Raw genomic sequence first — 18,125 nt, forward strand, 5'->3', positions numbered from 1 at the left:
TGTCTATAGGAGACGCTGCCTCAAGAAGGCAACATTTATCATCAAAGATTCCCATTATCTGGGCTGTGCTGTCTTTTCACAGCTTCTATCTGGCAGGAGTTACGGAATCCTGAAGTCCCACAACACCATGTTCAAGAATCCTTATTTTCCTTCAACCAGTCTCTTCTTGAACCAACCAGCAAAATCCTAATCACCACAGTTTAGCTGCATGATGATCACTTTGCACTAAAACAGACTTATTTTTGTTCCAATTATGTTGCTTCTTGTCGGAATCGTGTCTAATTTATATTTAATTTATGTTTTTCATGTGAAAGCTGCTTATATTATGCTTCATACCTGTGATGCTGTGCAAGTAAGATTTTCATTGGACCTGGACATTCATGTACTTTTGTATATGACAATAAGCTCGAAACCCAGCTTCAATTACACTGATTTTGAGGATTACCACAACTATTGGCTGAAATCCCTCTGATTTGGCAAATTAGCTTGACTTGTTGGTTAAAAGTTTGTGTGCAGAAACATCTGTTAAAATAATTGATCAATTTCCATTTAATTGGTTAGTACAGCACAATAAAATAGAGCACACAGGAATTTGGTTAATTGAGGTATTTATAATGGCACAAAGGAATTCAACTCTACTGATGTGACGTCCTGTCATTGCTTATTTATACATTTCATCGGCAAGAAATTGTAGAACAGCAGAGTGGTGTTTGATCATCTAGGTAAAAATTATTGCTGATAATCTTATCATACCAACACTTAATACCACAACATCAAATTGTCCGCCATATTATTGAAGCTTTTCCTTAATTTTAAGGATGGAACAACCAGCATTAATTTCTCTCCTTTACAATACAGAATGTTATATTTTACCATATTGGAATATATTATAAGAGAAAGTTCGATGAATGTATATTTCTGACCCAGAGCCCCACCTGCTGGGAAGGCACATTTGAAATGTAGGCGCAGAGGTCAATGGGCCAAGCAATACTTTCTCTTTAATCATGTCATAAAATTACAAATTCTTATACAAACCCTGGAAGACCTATAGTTTCCATTGAGAAACCACCTGAAGACCTGGAATGTCTAAACTCCAAAAAGTTAAAGCAAAACAGGAGCTTCATCGGGCAGCTATGCTCCATCCACCAGAGAAAGTGGGATCTCCCTGTGGCCACCCATTTCAACTCTACCTACCATGCCCAATCCTATATGTCAGTCCCTGGCCTCCTCTACTAAGGTTGCTGGAGCCACACCTTATATTCTGTTTGGGTAGTCTCCAACCTGATGGCATGAACATCAATTTCTTAAACTTCCAGTAATTGTTCCCCTTCCCTCTCCTTCACCATTCCCCATTCCAATTTCCCTCTCTCACCTTATGTCCTTACCTGCCCATCATCTACCTCTGGTGCTCCTCCCCTTTCCCTATCTTCCTTGGCCTTCTATTCTCTCCTATCAGATTCCCCCATCTCCAGGCCCTTTATTTCTTTCACTAATCAACTTCCTGGCTCTTTACATCACCCTTCCCCTTCCCCTGATTTTTCCTATCACCTACTACCTTGTACTTACCCCTCTCCTCTCCCCACCTTCTTGCTCTAACTTGTTATCTTTTTTTTTCCAGTCCCAGTGATGGATCTGAAACATTGACTGTTTACTCTTTTCCATAAATGCTGTCTGGCCTGAAGGTTCCTCCAGCACTTTGTGTGGTTGACATCCAAAAAAATAGGCTGTTGTTTTCTGCAAAGTTGTGGTTGGAGCTTGAGAGGGTTTGTGGCAATTAAGAAGGCATTAATTGAGCAACCCCTTCCTTCTCAGTGCTGGGTAGACGCTGAATTTCCAGCAGAAAAGCAAAATGGGCAACGAAGATCTACAAAGAATGCATTCACATGTAAATCTGATGTTCTTCTATGGGCCAAAGTTTGTGCTAGATCTCATTGTTGGGCACCTGGATCAAATTGAGGATTTCAAGAACATATTGTTGAAATTTTCACTGTACTTAGCATCCTTTCCTTCAGGATAGTGTTCCTCCTGAATAGCTTAATAAGTTTATTGAGGGAGCAGCAAATATTTACAAATTAGAACAATCAAATTTATGAGTTACAAAAATTATTTGCACACAATTATGGCTTTTGCTGGCAAAGCTTGTCCCATCCTTAATTGCTCCAACACTAGGAGATTTACTAGTCTATTTCTAAAGGCAATTACAATAACCACATTTCCATGAGTTTTAAGTGATGTGAAAGCTCTGATCAGGAAATGATGGCAGATTTCAAAATGGGAGAAGGCATAACAACATTCCAACACAATCTGCAGCCTCGTGGCTTGATGTCTCCATAATTACAATGAATCTCTGTTCAATGAGGAGTGGAGAAGTTCCTGCTGGGAGCATCAACAGGATAATTAAAAATGAAGTATCAGCCTAACAAAGCTGATGAACAGGACCACAAGCCGAGTAATCAGCAAAAACAACAAGCAACAGATTGAGCTAAGTAATCCCACATTCGAATCAAAGCTCTGCAGGCTTGGCAATAAATAGTTGTGATTGATGCTAACAAGAGGAGAAAAATCCAAGAACATCCTCATCTTCAACGACAATAATGCACACCATGTAGGTGCCTGAAACAGGTCTAATCATTTTCAATAGTTTCAGCCATAGCACTATGTAGGCGATCCATCCCAACTTCCTCCTGAAGTCCCCGCTGTAATGGGAAACAATTTTCAGTGAATTCAATCAGATACCAAGAAAAGGCTGAGAATCTGGATACAGTAAAGATAAATTGCAACACCAGTTAAAGGAAAATAAATTATCAAGTTCCCTTGTGTAAAATAGACGGGGATGTTATTGAAAAGCCTAGTTAAACTTTTCACAGTCGCCAGAACTTAAACATACAGCTAGGAGCTCAACAGTCAGTGCCAAAAGGCAAAATCCAACACATACCCGCTTGTGGAAATTACAACTTATTTCACTCTGGTGCACCAGTAATTGCCTCGAGCAAGGATCATGCTCCTGGGCTTTTTGACAGGGTCTTCAGAAATCTGGTAAACCATCATCTAGAAGATGCATGTTGTCTGGTTCAAAGGACCCACAGAGTCAAGATTGCCACCACGTTATTTTGAAATAATATGCTGATTAGTACTCCTTCCCGTTCCAGTCACCTCAACTTCTGCCATTCCAGTGCTCCACTCTACTTCACACCACACTCTGTCCCTCCACCTCTAATTGTTGTTGACAAAAGTATTACCCTACATTTGCCTTCTTTAAGCCCTTTGCAACATTCAACAACTTTCAACCTTCTTATATTTTTTGTCCTTTTTAAATATGCAACTAGATAATTTTCTATTCAAATACTGGACATTTCTTTAATAAGGGACTCCAATCACAATGCTCCAGGACTGGAGCTTGGCTTACCTGGCAAGGAATTGAGGTCTCTGCAAGAACAAGAGTCTTCTTTGGATGTTGGCGCATTGGTGAAGACTGGAATGCAAACAAATACCAATGGCTGTGCCAAGGCGATCAATGACCACATTAAAGTTGTGATGATCAGCAAACTGTGGATGCAATATGTGTCAGGAGATGCATGTTAGAATAATTCTGAGGCCAAGAAGCTATTGGTCAGGATAACACTGATTTTCACTGAATAGTGAATAAGAAATGTTGTTCCTGTAAGATGCGGGATCGCAAGGTACATAACAGCTTCCCCAATGAATACATCTGCAGCTCCTGTCTGCCAAGGTCAAGGAACGGGAGCTGGGGATGATGCATTCAGAACCATCCGGGAGGCTGAAAATTTCATTGATAAAACTTTTACTGAGGTGGCCACACCCTGAGTGCAGGCTTCAAATAGTAGATGGGTTTACCACCAGGAAAAGTAAGGAGAGTCAGCAGTTAGTGCAAAGTTTCTTTATGGCCGTTTCTCCAGCAACAAGTATGTCCCTTTGGATACTGCTGGAAGGATGACCCATCAGGGCACGACAGTAGCAGTCAGACCAATGGCACTGTGGCCAGTTCTGAAGCTCAGCAGGGAAGGGTAAAGTCAGTTAGAGCAATAGTGATGGGAGACTCCATAGTTACGGGGATGAACAGGAGATTCTGTGGCCACCAATGAGACAGTGGGATGGTGTGTTGTCTCCCAGATGCTAGGGTCAAGGATGTCTCAGAGGAGCTGCTCTGGAGAACTGATGCAAGGGACAGGGTTTCAGGTTCTTGGATAATTAGAACCTTTTCTGGGGCAGAAAGGATGGGCTGCATCTGAACTGGAGTGGAACCAATACCCTGGTTGGGAGGTTCACCAGTGGGATTCATCAGAATAATACTCTGGCATGGACTAGATGGGTGAAGGGGCTGGTTTGTGTGCTGTAGTGCTCTAGGGCTCTATCAACGGTAATTGGTAATTGGGTTATTGTCACAAGATACTGTAAAAGCTTTTGTTTCAATGCCATCCAGATCAATTACTCTGTATTGGATGGTATCGATGTAGGACAAAATGAAAAAGAACAGAATGCAGCATATAGCGTCATTGCAACAGGAACAAGTGCAATACTGATAGACAAAGAAATTTCAACAGCCCCAAGAACATAGACTGAGATATCGAGAGTTTACCTTTTTCATCTAAGAGGTCCATTCAAGAGTCTTGTAGCAGTGTCCTTGAGTTTGGTGGTACAATCAATCTGACTGCTGTATACTGATAATTAGAGAAAATTGTTTTACTTTGAGATGGCGTGATTTTCAATGTTTCAAAATGCTTTTTGTTAGGTGCAGCTGAATGTTTTGGCCTTGTTTTTGCAGAATTCAGTGAATTCAAGCTCCCCACCTACAGGCCACAAAACACATTGCACCATAGTTCCTTCATAAAGTGCCATGTGATTTCTACCCCAGACATAAAGGAATTCCTGGAATGAATCTATAATATATTGGAGCAGAATTACGTAATTTGGCCCATTGATTGTGCTCTACAATTCCATCATGATTGATTTATTCTCACTCTCAGCCCCTTTGTCCTGCTTTCTCCCAGTAACATTTGATATGCTTACTAATCAAGAACCTATCCACCTCTGCTTTAACTGTACCCATTGTCTTAGCCTCCACAAATGTTTGTGGTAATGAATTCCACTAATTCACCATCACCTGGCTGAAGAAATTCCTCCTGATCTCTGTTCTAATGGATATCCTCCTATTCTGAGGCTGTGCCCTATGGTCCTAGGTTCCCCCCACTAGAGGAAACATGTCTTTATTCCAAAGTGCATGAATATTCACTTTCCTGCATAGTATTTCATCTGCCGCATCTTTTCCCACTGTACTAATCTGTCCGACTCCTTCTTCAGACTCCATAATACCCGCCCCTTCACCTACCTTTGCATCATCCACAAACATGGCCGTGAATTCCATCATCCAGATCAGTAACATGTAACATGAAAAGTATCAGGCCCAACACTGATCTCCCTGGAACACCACTAGCTACCAGTGGCCAATCAGAAAAGGCTCCCTTTATTCCTATCTCTGCCTTCTGCCAGTCAACCTATCATCTATCCATGCTGGTACCTTTTCTGAAATAACATACTCTTATACGAGGAAACCTGCAGATGCTGGAAATTCAAGCAACACACACAAAAAGCAGTAGGCCAGGCAGCATCTATAGGAAGAAGTAAGGTCAATGTTTCGGCCAAGACCCTTCGTCAGGACTAACTGAAAGAAGAGATAGTAAGAGATTTGAAAGTGGGGAGGGGGGAGTGGAGATCCAAAATTATAGGAGAAGACAGGAGAGGGAGGGATGAAACTAAGAGCTGGAAAGTTGATTGGCAAAAGGGATACAGAGCTGGAGAAGGGAGAGGATCATAGGACGGGAGGCCTAGGGAGAAAGAAAGGAGGAGAGGAGCACCAGAGGGAGATGGAGAGCAGGCAAGGAGTGGTTGTGAGAGGAGCAGAGAGAGAAAAAGGAGAAAAAAGAAAAAAAGGAGAATAAACAAACAAACAAATAAATAAATAACACCACTTATTTATTTATTTATTTATTTATCTATCTATCTATTTCTTTCTTTCTTTCTTTATTTATTATTTATATTTCCCTTTTTTTCTTTTCTCTCTTTTTTCTCTCTCTGCCCCTCTCACAATCACTCCTTGCCTGCTCTCCATGTCCTTCTGGTGCTCCCCTCCCCCTTTTTTACTCCCTAGGCCTCCCATCCCATGATCCTTTCCTTCTCCAGCTCTGTATTCCTTTTGCCAATCACCTTTCCAGCTCTGAACTTCATCCGCCCCCACCTGTCTTCTCCTATCATTTTGATGTCCCCTTCCCCCTCCCACTTTCAAATCTCTTACTATCTCTTCTTTCAGTTAGTCCCAACAAAGGGTCTCGGCCCAAAACGTCTACTGTACTTTTTCCTATAGATGCTGCCTGGCCTGCTGCGTTCCATCAGCATTTTATGTGTGTTGCTTAACATACTGTTATGTTGTTTAGTAATCTCATGTGAGGCACCTTTTCAAAGGCCTTCTGAAAATCCACATAAATAGCATCCACCGATTCTATGTTATTTACCCTTCCTTTTTATTTCCTCAAATAATTCCAAAAGATTTCTCCTTAAGGAAACTATGCTGACTTTGGCCTATTTTATAGAGTGCCTCCAAGTACCCCAATCGTCGTCATGGCAATCCCTCGAGGTCGAGGATGATGGTCTTCATTCTGTTGATCTATTTATGGGCTCTCAAGTGGCTTATGAGTCCAATCTTGGCTTTGAAAGTTCTTCCGCATTCAGGACAGGTGGTTCTAGATGGCAGATCGGGCTTTGGTTGTTGCTGCCTCTCTTTCCATTTTCTTCTCTTTTCTTCTAATTCTGCACACCTGTTGGCTTTGAAAGTTGCTGTTCCTTCTCAGCTGATGGCTTGCCAGAGTTTCCTGACCTTGGCATTGGTTTTCCAATTGTTGATGTCGATGTTACATTTCTTCATGTTGGCTTTTAAGATGTCTTTGAACCTCTTCTGTTGTCCGCCTCTTTTACGTTTGCCTTCTTTAAGCTGGGAGTAGAAGATTTGTTTCGGCAGACATTCGTCTTCCATCTGAACAACATGATCTCTCCATCTTAGTTGGTTCTTGGTGACGTAGGTTTCAATGCGTGTTGTTTTTGCTTCATTTAGCACAATCACTTATATCTTTCCAGCTGATATTTAAGATGTTTCGAAGACAGCATTGATGGAACTTTTCAAATGCCTTCAGATGTTGTCGGTATGTTGTCCAGGTTTCTGATGCATACAGGAGCGTTGGGATTACCACAGTTTTGTACACTAACATTTTGGTGTCTGTTCAGATATCTCACCCCAATATCTCACTTTTAATGGATTCTAATATCTTCCCAACCACAGAAGTAAGGCTAACTGGCCTATTATTTCCTGTAAGTTGCCACCCTCTCTTCTTAAAAAGTGGAGTGACAATAATCAAGAACCATTCCAGAATCTAGTGATTCTTGAACGATCACGACTAATACCATCATGGTAATCCTAGCATTCACATAGTGAAATCTGGACTAAGTAAGAAATTCATGCCATCCAGAACATAATACAAAAAAAGCAAAGAGCTACAAAAATATGAATATCTATTAGGCAGATTATCCTAATATGCAAAAAGAGCTCTGTGTGCCACACAGAGGAATATTATTCCAGGAGGATCTTAATATCAAAATGAATCACCTCCAATTTTCTGCTCACTCATGTGAGTGAAAAGTTTGTATGTACAATCCTGCTTGGACTCCTTTCCTCCATGATTTATACTGAGGGTCAATAATAAAACTATCTGCCTTGTTCTGTTCTGCATTTTAACAATCTCTTTGGATAATTTCTGGGACTAAAGGGGTGTGAATTTTGTGGTGAACAAAATGCTTGGTGAAATTCCACTGGGCCTATCCAGCAGGACTTCCCGAGATTAACTTTATTACATTTCACAGCAAGCTTCTGGCATGGATTGGGCCCGGCTATGGAAGCTTGCTGTGAACAGAGGCAGAAAATAACACAAGGCCGCAGTTCTTAAAAACTGCAGCTGCAAATTAAAGAGACTGCAGAGAGGAGCTTTGCGTTTGAACTTGCATTTAGAGTATTTCTAGACAAAAGGCAGAAAACAGTCCCTTTTTTTTATTGGTTACAAAACATACTCAGATACTTTCACAAGGCTGACATTAGTGTACAATGGGTTGGTTTCAGCAGCTCGCCATATCCACCAATCAAATTTCCTCTTTTCCACACCCACCACCAAAGTTATGCAGGCACATGTAGTTTAAGGTAATCCAGCACAACCTAGACTTTAAATTGTAGTGGATTATTCTTGTAGAATTGGGTATTTATTTGCACATTTCTAATTCACAAGTTGGGATGGGACCTCAATACCTTTGACGTTGTTAGGTTTAATTTAGTTTCCTTTTCTTGATTTAAGGATAATGAGAGCATTCAGAAAGATGGCACTAGAAGTTATGATGTGCCATAGCGTTGAATGATTTAAATTCAAATATGCAAATGATAATTTCCAAAATAATAAACATTACTCTTGTTTCATTCTTGGCACAAGGAAAGGGTCTCAATTTGACAAGGTGTGCAGTACAAAGTACCATTAAAGCAAAACAAGAATTTGTTGGCACAATTAGTTTGAGCTGAAAAGAAACACTGCCAGCTGGCTAAGTCTTTGCGTGTAGATGCTGCAAAGTTCCAGAGGCAATTCCTCTCTACTGAAAGTGACGGGAGACTAAACTACCGATGGTTATCTTTGTGCCATACCATCTTGGTCATCTATGGTTGCAAAATGGAATTAATGCCATAATAATGGATGTTAAACGTCTTTTAGACTGTGTCACCCAGGGGTGGTACTCTGAGAATGAACTAGTACCTGACTGAATTAACACACAATCTGCTGGAATAACTCACTGGACAACCTGAGTAGTCTACAACCTAATGGCATGAAAATTATGTTTTCCAATTTTAGCTACCCTCCCTTTCTTGTTTCCCTACTCCCCACCCGCCGTTCCCTGGTTCTCCCATTTTTGTTCCACCTTCCCTTACGCCTCCAGACCCCCTTCACCCATCATTGTCCCAGTTCCCCATCTGCATCCGCCAAATTCACACAGAGATTTCTCATCCGACACCCCCATCTGGTTCCAACTGTTGTTCACCTCACCTTTCCCCTCTAATAGTTTCCATTCTCACCTCCTTTACTGGTGTCCCTGCTGATTTCCCGCCAGCAGCTGTCTCCCAGCTCCATATTCCCCTCCTCCCACCTTGCTTCATCCGTTGTTAAACACAAGAGATTCTGCAGATGCTGGAAATTTCAGCAACGCACACAAAATGCTGGAGGAACTGAGCAAGTCAGGCTGCATCAATGGAGGGGAATAAATAGTCAATATTGCAAGCTGAGATGCTTCTGGGTGAAGGGCCTTGGACTGAAACATCGACTGTCTATCCCCTGCCATACACTTTTCCATTTCTTCTTTCTTTTTGTCTGCCTCCAGGTATCATTCACCTGCCAGACTACCAACTCCACCCACCCCCACTCACCTCCCCTACCTGGCACTACCTGCTTTTTATCTTACATCTCTCCTCAGTCCACCAATTGCCTGGCACTGCAAACACTTTGGAACCCTTCCTTACCTCTCCCCATGCTGGCAACCTCCCCTTTCCATTTTCAGCACTGATGCAAGGTTTTGGCCCAAAGCACTGATGATTTCTTTCCTCCCGTTGACGCTTCTCGGAGTTCTTCCAGCAGGTTGTGTGTTGCTCCAGCTTCCAGCATCTCTCTACCTGAGAAACCAGTCAAGAGGACCATCACTGTTTGGCCTAATGAGACAGACGCTATGCTTCAGGACAGTTTTGAATGGACCAACTGGCAAATGTTCAAGGACACCACCAAAGGCGGAGGAGGCACTGACCTCGAGGAATGTGTCTCACTGTCATTGGCTACGCCTGTAAGTGTGTGGATGTCGTTCTTACCTCAGAAATGGTCGTTTCACACCTAACCACAAGTCCTGGCTGAACGCAGAGGTGTGCTCCCTACTAAAAGCCTGTGATGCTGCCTTCAAGTCTGGAGACAGAACAGCTCTCAGAGCAGCCGGGGAGAAGCCTCCTTTTTGGCATCGAGAGGACAAAGACTGCCTATGCACAGGAAATTCAGGAACACCTGTCTGATAATGATCTCTGCCATATGTGGCTGGACACTAAGGGCATTACTCACTACGCAATGGAGGACAGTGCTGACTGTACCAGTGACACCGTCCTCCCTGCTCTAAACAACCTTTATGCATGATTCAAGTCATGCAACACAATGCCGAACAGGAAAGCTACCCCCCTCCCCCAGTGAGCAGCCACTGTCTGTAACAGCTGTAGATGTGAGAAGGACTCTGTGCAGAGTCAGCACCTGTAGGGCAGCCGGGCCAGACAACATCCCAAGACGAGTACTCAGGCAATGTGCATACCAGCTCACTGCCGTCTTCACAGACATCTTCAAAGTTTCACTCATTCTTGCTGCTGTCCCCACATCTTCAAATCAGCCACCATCATCCCCGTACCAACATCTACACCTTCAGAACTAAATGATGACCAGCCGGTGGCACTGATGCCAGTCATCATGAAGTGCTTTGAATGGCTGATATTGGCACATATCAAAAACTCCATTCCTGCCACACTGGGCACTCACCAATCTGCTTACCAACAGAACTACTCTACGACAGATGCGGCAGCATCTGGATTGCACCTGGCCCTGACACATCTAGGAAACGAAGACACATATTTCAGAACCCTGTTTCTAGATTTCAGTTCAGTATTCAACTCTATTCCCCACAGATTTTCGTAAATAAACTCCTATTCCTCAGTTTAAATACACCACTGTGCAACTGGTGTTGGACTTCAAAGCAACAGACCCCAGGTGGTCAGGATAAACAAGCCCCCACCCCTCAGAGCTGTGTACTGGGCTCACTGCTGTACACTCTGCTCACATGACTGCACGACCAAACACCCAAATAATCACATTGTCAAATTTGCTGATGACCTGACAGTGTGAGGCTCATCACCAACAATGATGACATGGCCTACAGAGAGGAGATTGAAGAATTTGAGGCCTGGCAAATAACTTCTTCCTCAATGTCAACAAGACAAAGGAGTTGGTCATTAACTTCAGGACAACTCCCACCACTCACACCCTTCTTTACATCAACAGTGCTGCAGTGGAAACTGTGAAAACTTTCCGACACCATCAGATCATAAGACCTGGGAGCAGAATTGAGCCATTCTGCTCATTGAGTCTGCTCTGCCATTCCATCATGGCTGATTTATTATCACTCGTAATTCCATTATTCTGCCTTCTCCCTGTAACGTTTGATGCCCTGATTAATAAAGAACCTATCAACCTCAGTCTTAAATATACCCAATGACATTTCCTGTACAGCTGTCTGTGCAAAAAATTCCACAGATCCACTACCCTCTTGCCAAAGAAATTTTTCTTCATCTCTTATCTAAATGGACATCCCTCAATTTTGAGGCTGTGCCCTCTGATGCTAGACTCCCCCAGTAAATGAAACATCCTCTCTACATTCACTCTATTGAAGCCTTTCAACAATCGAGAGGTTTCAGTAGATCCCTTTTCATTCTTCTGAACTTCAGCAAGTGTAGAACCAGTGCCATAAAATGTCCCTCATATATTAACCCTTTCATTTCTGGGACCATTCTCATGAACCTCGTCCTTAATAATAGACTCCAGTAACTTTCTAACCACTGAAGTTAGACTAACTGGCCTATAATTTCCTTTCTTTTGCCTCCCTCCCTTCTTAAAGTGGAGTAACATTTGCAATTTTCCAGTCCTCAGGAACCATTCCAGAATCTAGTGATTCGTGAAAGATCATTACTAATGTCTCCACAATCTCATAAACTTTTTCAGAAGCCTGGGGTGTAGTTCATGTAGTCCAGTTGACTAACCTATCTTCATACTTTTCAGTTTTTCAAGCAACAACAACCACTTCTGCCCCCTGACACTCTCGCAACTCCTGAGAGTGCACATCTCGAACAATCTCTCATGATGCCAGAACCCATCCTACACAACCAGGAAAGCTTATCAATGCCTCTTTCTAAGAAAGTTGAAGAGAGCAGGGGTATGGTTATTTACACTCACATCCCACAGATGCGCAGTGGAGAGTATCCTAACATGTGGCATCACTGCATGGTACAGAAACTGCATTGCAGCAGGCAGGAAGGCTCCACAACAGACAGTCAAAACTGTCCAATGCATCAGTAGCACTGGTCTAACCACCATCAATGACATATATACCGAAAGGGCAGTAACTTTATAAAAGATCCCTCTCACCCTGCTCATGGATTGTTTGTCCCACTCCTATCTATGTAGCATCTGAGCCAGGGCCACCAGACTCAAAACCAGTTACTCCCCCCAAGCAGTTAAGCTCATCAACACCTCCACTAAACTTAACTCTTCTAACTAAAACACCCACTAAGTAAACCCTTTACACACCCCACAACCACTAATTTATCATTCCTGTCAGAGTCACCTTATCTACAGACAATCCTGTGCCCAGTGTCACTTTATGGACAGACAATCAATGTATATAAACTATCTTATGTATTTATATTTATCATGTTTTTTTATTATTGTGTTCTTATTGAGCTTTTTTAGCGCTTCATTGCATCTGGAGTAACAATTATTTCAATCTCTTTTACATTTGTGTATTGGAAATGACAGTAAACAATCTTTGATCTTGAAAGCAGGCTGGATTGTGGTTGGAGTAGGTGATATAAGTCACTGACCACATTCTTGGTGAAGACGTGTCAAAGACTTTCTTCTTCACTATTACTGATAAAGGAGAAGGGTCCACTGCGAGTGTGATCACCTCCCTCATTTCACAGCTATGCTTGTCTGCACTTCCTCATCCTTCTGATACAATGGTCAATCTCCCATGACAGTATGATAGCTGCCATGACAGCTGATATATACTGTACATAAGGGAGAAAATGCCCCAGGAAACAATGAGCTCCCTAGTAGAATAAATCAGGATGCAAACTGCGGGCAGTGGATTAACTATTTAAGACAATGAATTTGAATTACTTTCAAAGAGAACCTTCTTCAAGCCCATGGAAAAGGAGAGTCTTCCAAAATTGTTCCCAGAATTAAGGATAATGTCCAATAGAAATTCCATGTTGATTTAACAATTAAATGAAGACCCTACTTATTGATTTCCACAAAATCCAATTTCTTTACCTTGCTTCAAATAATATTATTGATGCTAGACGGCATCATTGAGTTCCCACTCAGCCACGGCCTAGTATCCACTACACCACTTTCTTCCCCTGTTATACCCAAGTACTGAAGAAAATGGGGTCATAACGGTATTATTTTTGTTTTTATTGAGAAATATACCTAACATAACCACTATATATACCTGAAATATAATCACTATGTATTAGCTATTTACTATACTATGTAATCACTTCTAGGTACTGAATATTAATATGTATTATTTTACTAGACACATTTTGCTATGTGTTGTTTTCACTAGATACTTTGTACTCTCTTAGCTGCATATTTACAGGACACCTGTTTAGTTAGCAGCACTATTAGCTGAAATGTACCCCATGTATTACACTCAGCCTTTGTTTAGTACAAGATAACGGTGGCGGACAGAATGCTGCGAGCAGGAATGTACTGTGAGGGAGGTTGTCTGGAAAACATAATCTTGGCCACGAATAAGGCCCCAATGCGAACGGGTGAAACATAATGGTGGCACACCGCAGGCTAGGCAAGAGCGATTAATTAATTCATATATAGATGATATGCAATTAAAAATTGATTGGGTATGCTGATGAAACCGAAATGTAACTGAGATAAGAAATTACTATAAGGAATGCTGTACACCGGAGCTCGGGGGGCTTTCGGTGACAAGTTCATTGATTGCCTCAGCCTTCGTTTGCAAATAAAGGTTTAATTTTCTTGAAGAATTGTCTGTGTCTCCAGGTCATTTCAAGTAACCACAACATTTTCTAGGGTTTGGGAGCTACTGGGAAGTTTATTATCTATCTCTAAATGCCTTAACAAGATGGTGGGGAGCCATCTTCTTCAGCTATTCTCACAGAGCCACTGGGAAGAGATCTCTCAAATTTCTTCAGATTCAAATCAAGTTACAATATAGCAATACCACCTTTGTTTATCCTGCTTGTTTCTTCTTCAGAGAATTCCAAAAGATTTGTCAAGTAAGATTTTCCCTTAAGGAAGCCATGCTGACTTCAGCCCATTTTATTATGTGCCTCCAAGTACCCCAAAACCACATATTTAACAATCGACTCCAACATCTTCCCAACCACTAAGGTCAGACTAAATGGCTTATAATTTCCTTTCTTCTGCCTCTCTCCCTTCTTGGAGTGACATTTGCAATTTTTCAGTCCTCCCGATCCATGCCAGTATCTAGTGATTCTTGGAAGGTCACTACCAATGCCGGCTCAATCTATTCAGCCTCCTCTTTTAGAACCTGGGATGTAGACCATCTAGTCCAGGTGATTTATCTACCTTCAGACCTTTCAACGGTAACTAGTAATGGCAATTTTACTCACTTCTGCCCTGAACACTCTTGAACTCCCAGCATGCTGCGTCTTCCACAGTGAAGACTGATGCAAAATACTTACTCACTTTGCCTGCTATTTCCTTATCTCCCATTACTAGATCAACAGCAACATTTTCCAGCAGTCCAATATCTACTCTTACCTCTAGTTTACTTTTTATATATCTGAAGAAACTTCTGGTTTCCTCTTTAATATTATTGGCTAGCTTACCTTTGTATTCCATCATTTCCCTCTTTGTGAGTTTTTTAATTGCCTTCTGTTGCTTTTTTCAAAGCTTCCCAATCCTCTAATTTTGTTCTATTATATGCCCTCTCTTTGGATTTCAAGTTGACTTTGACTTCTCAATCACAATAATTTCCCTCTGTGCAAAGTATGACTACAACCATTTGAGTGTTTTCCCCATGGTGTTGGCATTAGTCAGCAGATTATTGGTGAGTGAAGTTTGCAGATGACACCAACATTAGTGGTGTAGTATGTAGTAGAAAGTGATGAAGATTGTGTAAGGATACAGGAAGATTTAGAACAACTGGGAAAGTGGACAAGGGCATCATGATGGAATTTAACTTAAACAAATTGGAAATAAAACATTTTGTAAGTTAATCAAGGTCACACATACAGTAGGCTTAAAGTGAGCAGGGATATATTTAAAGGATCTGAGTACCTGTTTCACACAGGATGTAGTGGCTATATGGAATGAGCCTCCAGATGAAATGATAGAAGCACATACTATTATAATATTTAAAAGATATGTGGAAAGATTGAGAGAGAAATGGGCCAAACACAGGCAAATGAAATTAGCATAGTTAAGTGTCTTGGTTGTCTTGATGGGTTGGGTTGACGAGTGTGTTTCTACACTATATACAAACTATGAATCTACAAATATTTCCTGGCAGCATTGTTGGTGTTGCCTTCCTTCATTTTGCTAATGATTGCAAAGATTGGACAGCAAGAAGCCAGACTGGATTTTCCCTGCTTCTTGTGAATAGGACATACTTGATCAATTCTCCATGTTATTTGGGAGATACTAATTCAGTATAACCATATAACTATATAACAATTACACCATGGAAACAGGCCATCTTGGCCCTTCTAGTCCGTGCCGAATGCTTACTCTCACCTAATCCCACTGACCCACAATCAGCCCATAACCCTCCATTCCTTTCCTGTCCACATACCTATCCAATTTTACTTTATATGACAATACCGAACCTGCCTCTACCACTTCTACTGGAAGCTCATTCCACACAGCTACCACTCTCTGAGTAAAGAAATTCCCCCTCGTGCTACCCTTAAACTTTTGCTCCCTAACTCTCAGCTCATGTCCTCCTGTTTGAATCTCCCCTACTCTCAATGGAAAAAGCCTATCCACGTCAACTCTAACTATCCTCCTCATAATTTTAAATACCTCTATCAAGTTCCCCCTCAAGCTTCTACGCTCCAAAGAATAAAGACCTAACTTGTTCAACCTTTCCCTGTAACTTAGGTGCTGAAACCCAGGTAACATTCTAGTAAATCTTCTCTGTACTCTCTCTATTTTATTGACATCTTTCCTATAATTCAGTGACCAAAAATGTACACAATACTCCAAATTCGGCCTTACCGAATTTGGTAAGGTGTATATATAGTATATATGAGTAAATCGGCAGATCAATTCAGAATTAGAACTTACTGGGGGGAAAAATAATAGTTCCACATCCATCTAAAAGCAATTCTCCCCTTCAGCAAAGTTCTTGTTCCAGGACAGAGCAAGATTCCAAGCATGCTGACTATTCCTAATTGTAGGCCTTTGCCTGGAGCCCAGTGGGAGAACAGGAACCTACTACAATCCCCCCAGCAACTACTCTGGGATTTTCCCTGCTGAACCTATAGCAGATTCAACTTAGTGCAGAAACACTAAGTTTATTCAGTTCGATGTGAGTAAGTTTCAAGTAGTTATTTTTCTTTAATTAATTTCACTTAAGTATTTTTAAGTATTTCCAAGTGCTTTAAGTGAAACTAAATATCTTAATTTCGCTGTAGTTTTGAAGTATTTTATTCTCAATTCTTTCATTATCCTTTAATGATTTTTATAACCTTTTGAATATAAGGAACAGTAAAAGCATTAATTTTGTTATTTTTAAAATATTTCATTTTTGTTGTTACACATTCAGCTGCTTTTTGTACACTTTTGAATGCTAGGTAGATAAAAGATTATTCAAAGTATTAGATATGTTTTGGCAGCCAGTATAATGGGAAGTGACTTAGATAGCTATCAAGATTTTTTTTTTGCTATTTCATGGGTAATTTGTTTTGTAATGACACCCACCCATCCGCACCTAAAAGCCCCAACTGGCAGTATTTTCGTATAAGAGCCCTGCCTCTCCAGTATAAAGAATACTTTGGAAGCATAAAGAATGATTTGGGAGCACACATACAGATGTGGAAAAGCTAAGACTGTACTCGACATGCACATCAGTAATAAGCTACTTCCCATTCTTCTAAAGTCATTGTGTGTTCCTCAATATGTCTTTATGAACTATTTTCTCATCTCAATAATCCATCTATACTGCATGACTCTAAGGCATATACAGTACATCATACATCCTCGGGCATGAAGACCAAAACACTTGCAGTGCTACAAACTTTATCTCATCAAAGTTCCATATAGATGTCGCTGGCCTTCGACTGATAAAAAGTACAGGTTAAATTATGTTCATCACAAGCTGCATGATAACAAATTTTTCTAAATAATGCAAACTAAACACCACATGTCTGACACAAACTATGAATCTATAAGTGTTGCCTGGCAGCATACTTGATGATGTCTTCCTTCATTTTGCTAATGATTGTGACTGATTGGACAGCAATAAGCCAGTATGCTATCATGTTACTCTTGTTCTAAACTAGGAATTTATCTTTGCATTATTTATTTAATACAGGGACTCTAATATTTGAGCAGCCTACAGACAGACTACAGACTCACCTTCAAGGAGCCTACAACTTATGTTCTCGATATTACTTATTTTATTTGCACATTGGTTATTCGTTAGTCTTTATGTATAAACTATAAATTGCTCATATTGTGTTTCTTTAAGAAAATGAATCTTAAGATAGTGTACGGTAACATATATGCACTCTGATAATAAATTTGACATTGACTTTGACTTTGAAGTTAATAGGTTCATTACAATTTAGAGACTTGAGCACAATATCTCAGCTGACTCTTCAACATAATATTCATATGGTGATGTAAGTATAAAATATCTGATTTTGTAAAAGAACTTTCCAGTGTTCTGGCCAAATTTTCCCTTAATCAACGTCATAAAATAGGGCTTTTCTGGTCACATCTCTCAGCAATGTTGAAGCAGTTTGCTCCGTGCTATGATTTGGCACTCTAACAGCCTTATTAACTTTAAAGTTGCTTTAGAATATCCTGAGGCAGTACAAGTTACTATATAAATGTAAATCATTCTTCCTCTATTATTTTAGTAAACTCCTATTGTATTCCCTTGTTCCACTGATTAGTCATCCTAAAACATCCTAAATTCTGCTGATAAATGGCAGGGAGAGC

At 40.8% G+C, this 18,125-nt stretch overlaps 1 protein-coding gene and 1 long non-coding RNA gene across 2 annotated transcripts in view; both read right to left on the bottom strand.

Annotated features, from left to right (window-relative positions):
- LOC140732529 (histone deacetylase 5-like) overlaps positions 1–18,125 on the bottom strand; it is a 107,052-nt gene that overhangs the window by 27,189 nt on the left and 61,738 nt on the right.
- LOC140732023 (uncharacterized) lies at positions 2,598–4,701 on the bottom strand. Its single transcript, XR_012099964.1, has 3 exons — positions 4,598–4,701; positions 3,407–3,546; positions 2,598–2,696 (listed from the first exon to the last, which is right to left on the bottom strand). It is a non-coding gene; the product is annotated as an uncharacterized lncRNA (long non-coding RNA).

The sequence above is a fragment of the Hemitrygon akajei genome, chromosome 8 (assembly GCF_048418815.1).
Source record: "Hemitrygon akajei chromosome 8, sHemAka1.3, whole genome shotgun sequence".
NCBI classification, from domain to species: domain Eukaryota; kingdom Metazoa; phylum Chordata; class Chondrichthyes; order Myliobatiformes; family Dasyatidae; genus Hemitrygon; species Hemitrygon akajei.